Here is a 6,512-nt window from a genome sequence, read left to right as displayed (position 1 = left end):
TTTTCTCTGATTGATTTCACAAGTTTCTGTTGTCTTTACCATACTGGGTTGTTCAGCAGTGGCCCTTATGAGGCCTGCTCTCTGAGGTCAGCCAGAGTTCGGAGTGGGTGGCGCCCAGAGATGCTGAGAGTTGGATCTGTGTAGCTGTATGAGAGCTTCTCTCTATGACTCATTTATTAGTAAGGGTTTCGTTCTATTCTCCATAGCTCACCGAAGACTTGTTAGCATTGTTTTGTATGTATGTATTTATTTATTTATGTATGTACAGACAATACCTCAGAATCGAGAAAGAGAGACAGAGAGAGAGAGAGAGAGAGAGAGAGAGAGAGAGAGAGAGAGAGAGAGAGAGAGAGAGAGAGAGAGAGATTGCATTTTGTTAAAAAGCTTTCCTGAGGTTTGTCCTGTTTTTCAGCTATAGTACCTCCAGAAGCTCTATCGTGTCATCTGATATCACTATGAGGCCGGTGAAGTCCTCATAGCAGCTGGAGAATCAAGTCATGGTTAACTTTGGGTAAACCTAATGCTTACTTTACTCCTATACTGGAAAGATTAGTGTTACAGGGGGCTCACAAAGTAGCATGCAGCCCCCCATTCACAAAGCCACACTGTCATTAACCTTACAAAATGCAGTAGTCCCCTTTATCTGTGGCTTCGCTTTCTGTGGTTTCGGTTACCTATGGTCAACCATGGTCTGAAAATATTAAATGGAAAGTTCCAGAAATAAATAATTCATACCTTTTAAATTGCAGCTGTTCTGAGTAGTATGATTGAATCTCTTGCCATTCTGCCTGGATCGTGAATTATCCCTTTGTCCAGGGTAAACACGCTGTACATGCTCCTACCCCTTAGTCACTTACTGGTCCTCTCTGTAATCAGATTGACTGTCGTGTCATCACAGTGTGTACGGTCAAGCAACCTTTATTTTACTTAATAATAGCCCCAAAGTACAAGAGTAGAAATGCTGGCCATTTGGATATGCCAAAAAGCAGCTGTGAAGTGCTTCCTTGAAGTGAAGAGGTATGTATGGAAAGGAAAAAACAGTATATATATATATATAGGGTTTGGTACTGTCTGTGATTTTAGGCATCTACTGGCGTTTTGGAAGTATTCCCCATGGATAACGAGGGACTACTGTTCTTCCCTTGAGCCTGTCTTTGACTTGTCAAATGCTGATACCTCATCCCAAATGACAAATCAGATCTTGACATTTCAGTTCTTACTTCTTACTTAGTGGGGCAATCGTGGAATGTATAGGATTAAGGCTCTTATAGAGCATAAGGCTGTATACTTCAGATTTTTAAGTTTATGGGCATTAGACAGGTACTTCTCAAATAAATTTCTTGACTTCATGGCTAATATTTATTGACCAGTAGAAATATGGGAAAATGCACATAAACATCAGTATTTCTTTCCATAAAGAAGAGGATAAAGTCTATAGAAAGAAAAATGGGGCTAGTTAGTGACTGAGGATCAAAATTCTCACTAGGTTTTCTAACTAGTACAAAGCTTTCACCAGTGTGTCATTTTTTCACCTAGCATGCCAATATTACTGCATAATTTTGAACAAAAAATTGAGATAGTGTATGGCTGGATAGTTCTTTCTATTTATCTGTGTCTGTCTATTATATATTTACATCTAATAGACATACAGTTTTAAGCCATGTACTCAAGTGTATGAGAAATGTTTTCTAAAAAGAATGCAATTTGATCATTTTGAGTCTTGCTTTGTTTAAGCAAAAATTTTGTATATATTATACATAATTTTGATGTCATATATATATCAAGTCCATTCAAAGGAAACTTTTCCCCTCTAGGTCAATTTTAATCAGTTCAGAATATATCTTCCTTATCCCAGACGCATGCCTATCTTCCGGAGAACCCATTTAAATTCTAGGACCTTCCATAAGCTTTGTGCACCAATGAAAAGGAGACCTCAAATCCTCAGGCATGGTCTCTCACATAGTGACCCCTACTGTATATCTTCTGGCCCTTGGGCTGTTATCCTTCCATGCTGACATGTGCTGAGATTTCTGTGAATGTATTTTGTCCTTGGTCTATGGTTTGTCTCACTTCTTTCTCCTCTTCTCTTTCTCCTAATTTCCATGCCTTTTTCACAGGTGCATGGACAGGATTCAGCTTTTATCCCACGACTCTCTGAAGTCATGCAAAACTACCTTATCCTTATCTTCTGACAACCTCAGAGCCATTTCCACTCTACACTCTTTGCCAGTATAGTATGGAGAATGTTTGTAAGTCTTCCACCTTCAGAAATTCCAAATAGGAGTCCAGACAGGTCTCTCTTTCCTTGGAGCCCCAAATTGATCATCTGTTTTTTCTCGCCACTCTCTGCCAATCTGGGGTCTAACCTCAGAGCATAATATCTGTCTGAGACACCCTAGTAAATGATCTTCCTGCTTCTCCATCTCTTCTCTCTCCCACTGTCAGGAGAATCCTAATCTATTCTGTAGATGGAAACACCCATTTTGAAATTGGAAAAAAAAAATTCTTCAAGTAATATTTTTAAGTCTTTCTGTCTAATCCACAGACTAGGTTTTTCAGAACTAAAATGCTATGTATTTGATGTTTGATTTAGTGGTAGTGATTCTAGCTTGAACTTATGTGCACTTCATGTCTATAAGCCAAGCGGGATGAGAAGCAAATGTCATGAAGTTAAAAGGGATTTGTATGTGTGAAAAACATTGATTAATGACTCACAAATCCATTCATCCACCCATTGATCCTCTCAATACTCCAGAAAAAAATGTTGAGGGTGCCATTTGACTTGGCCATGACAAGGAAAAATATGAAAAATCAAGACATTTTAGAACACATGGTAACTGTGGTAGGCAGAACAATGGCCTTGAAGACAAATGTGTCCTATTCCCTGAAATCTGAGATTATGTTAGGTTACCTGGCAAGGGGGAATTAAGGTTGCAGATGGATTTAAATTTGCTGATCAGCTGAGCTGTGAAAGGAAAATTATCTTGGATCATCTAAGTGGGCCAATGTAATCACAAGCATTCCTATAACTGGAAGGAAGCGGTCAGAATCAGAGATTTGAAGATGCTACACTGCTGGGTTTAAAGATAGAGGAAGGGGCTGCAAGCCAAGTAATACAAGCAGCCTCTAAAACCTGGAAAAGGCAAGAAAATAGATTCTACCTTAGAGCCTCCAGAAGGAATGTAGCCCTGCTATTAACTTGATTTTAATGCAGTTCTGACCTGCAGGACTGTAAAATAATACATTGTACTGTTTTAAGCCAACAAAGATTAGTAATTTGTTACAACAGTGATAAGAAACTAATATATTAGCTGTTAACTACATAGTCACACAAATAATTTACTGGCAAATTAACTAAAAACTTGGCGAACCCACAGAGCAGACAATTGATTTTAATAAATTAAACACTTAGGTGCCACCTGATAGCTGATAACTTAATGATTGACTTGAAATGACATCAATTTATAGATATTCCCTTAAAAAAATAGAAGTACTATTCTCTAAGCATGACACTATGCTTATTGTTTGTGATCAAATGATTTTTAAAACATATTGAAATTATTCATTCAGATTACTAAATTATACAGTGGAAAAAAAGACTCAACTTTTTGACATTCAGGAATATAGCATTTTATTGCAAGGACAGGTGACAGAAAATAGACAGCCAACGAGTCCTGCCTAGGACTCATTAGCCAGTGATGGTTGGCTTGGGGAAATTTTCACTCCACTCAAACCTTACTTCATAATGTCTACCAGACTTCTACTCTCATGGTCGTTATGGGCAATTAATATTTTCTCAACCTCATATAATATATGCAATATATTATTAACAATATAATATATGCAATAATATATTAACTATGCAAATATAGCATTGTTTTAACCAGAAGTACCCCTAAACTTTTCCTATAGAGAAAATCTGGATCTGTCTGGGCATACATGACCTTGTCAAAAATGCTAGGTACCGCTCCCTCATTAGCACAGCTCCTATGAAAACACCCATAAAGTAACAAGTTTTGGGATGTGGAAATGTTAGAGCCCTGTGCACTGTTGGTAGGATTGTAAAATGATGCAATTGTTATGGAAAACAGTATGGATGTTTCTCAAAAAATTAAAAATAGCACTATCATATGTCCCAACAATCCAACTTCTGGGCACATGTCTTAAAGAATTGAAAGCAGGGTCTCAAAGAGGTATTCATACATCCATATTTATAACAGCAGTAATCATAACAGTTAAGAGGTGGGAGGAACCCAAATGTCCATTGATGGATAAATGGATAAGCAAAATGTGACATATACATACATTGGGATATGATGCAGTCTCACAATGGACGGAAATCCTGTCACACGCTAAAACACAGATGAGCCTTGAGGACTTCATGCTAAATGAAATAAGCCAGTCACAAAACTCAAATACGAGTACTGTATGATTCTACTTCTATGAGGTATTTAAAGTAGTCAAACTCATACAAACAGAAAGTAGAAAGGTGGTTATTGGGGCTGAGGGTGGGAGGGGGGTTATTTAATGGGTCTAGAGTTTTGCAAGACGAAAAAATTCTGGATATGTTTCACAACAATGTAAATATACTTAACCCTACTAAACTACACTTAAAAATGATTGAGATGATAAATTTTATGATATGTGTTTTTCACTACAATAAAAATACTGCAGGTAGTGGAGCATGCAGAGTGCAGGATCAAGGATGGCAAACCCACCTCCCACAGGTCATATAGGTCTCTGGCTGAGGCTCCATGAAGGTTCTTGTACACGGGAAGGCATGCTGGTGACTATGGCTTTTGAGCAGGACCTACATCTCAGAGTGGGCCCTATTCAGATGGTCCCAAGAGCTGCCTCCTTCTTGCCATTTTTATATGACTCAACTATAAAGCATAGCTTTAACCCACTCATCCTCTACCCTAATGTTCTGCTAATCACTGAAAAAGTCCAGTTCTCCCATCAGCCAAGGGTTACTTTCTGCTGATACAAAGATGTGGTCACATTATGCTCAGATATCCCCATCACAATTTTTCATATTATTTATAACTTTATAATACCCCCGATTCTAGAGGCTGAACTTACTCTCAAAACCTATTTTAAGGGATCTTACCAGGACTTGAGATGACTTAATTCTCTTAGGCTTTTCACCAGCCGACAGTATTCCCTATGTTAACTCTTCAGAAACATAGCAAGTGGAGGTAAAGAGCATTTAAGACAACATACTAGTTCCACCTTTTGCCTGCTGTGTGACCTTGGGTACGTTACGTAGTTTAAGAACTGGCTACTTGGTCATTCTGTTTTGGTTCTTATCCTCTCACAGTCTAATTAACAACAAAGTAACCTGAGTGATGTCATGAACTTGATCTACGTTATGCCTTGTGTTTTTGATGTTATGCCTTGCTTGTGTTTTTGAAATTTTGTTTAAAGAAATTCTTTTGTACCCCTAGGTCACAAAGATAGTCCCCTACATTCCATCTATGGAAATGGGTTCTCAACTGGGGTTGATTTTGCCTCCTGAGGCATATTTGGCAATAGACATTTTGTCACAACTTGTGGAAATAGGACTCCATTGACATTTAATGGCTAGAGTACAGGACAGCCCCAAGAACAAAGAGTTATCTAGTCCCAAATGTCAATAGTGCCAAGGTTGAGATGCCCTGAGCTATAGTCCATTCTTGGACATTATGATATTAGGTAGGAATACAGTTGTATTTGTTTTTACCCATAGCAACCCAATTTTCCCAATACTTAGTCTTCAGATTTCCATATACTCTCTATTTAATATAATTAATGGTAAGTGCTAACATTTATTTAGAGCTTAAGATATACCAGGATCTTGTAAGTGCTAGTGTAAATATGAATATTTTAATAATTCTCCCTCAAATCATACAGATCAACAAGGAGATCAAATAAAATCACCCACAGTGCACATTTATAACATAGAGATAGCACTGCAAACTTCAGTTTACAGGCCAGTAGGGAAATATTCATTTAAGACTAGCAAAGCTGTCTCCAGAGCCTGCATTAGACTGAATGTTCAAGGGAGATTTGCGCAGAAGAGAGGAGAAGGCAGTGGGGTCTCAGTGGCAGAACAGCATAGGTCATGTCAACTAGGATTTAACTTCCAAAGGAGGGAGACCTAGGCCAAAGCTCAGTGAAACAAAGAACTGGTTATTGGCCCGTCAGTCAAAGGGAAGAGCCTGGAAGGTAAGCAGGAGCCAAGGTGGCCATCTTAGGAAGGCACTAGTGCTGGGGGAGACAAAAAAACATAGAGAAGGGAGAAGTATCTCTTGGAGGCCTGGAAGTGAAGGGGAAAAAAATGAATCAATAGCACAAAAGTCCCTTCTGAGACAAGGGATTATTAAAGAATCAGAAGCAGATAGCTAAAGAGGGTATGGTTTATTGAAGAAATTGCACTTCACTGAAGCAACAGGTAATAGCCCCATTCAGTGACATATAACTTCCATTATATGTAAAGAATTTTTAAAAATTGAGAAGAAAAAAATGTATAA

This window comes from Rhinolophus hipposideros, assembly GCF_964194185.1.
Source record: "Rhinolophus hipposideros genome assembly, chromosome: 3".
Classification (NCBI taxonomy): Eukaryota; Metazoa; Chordata; class Mammalia; order Chiroptera; family Rhinolophidae; genus Rhinolophus; species Rhinolophus hipposideros.
The sequence above is the reverse complement of the archived record's forward strand: the minus strand, read 5'-3'. Positions refer to the sequence as shown.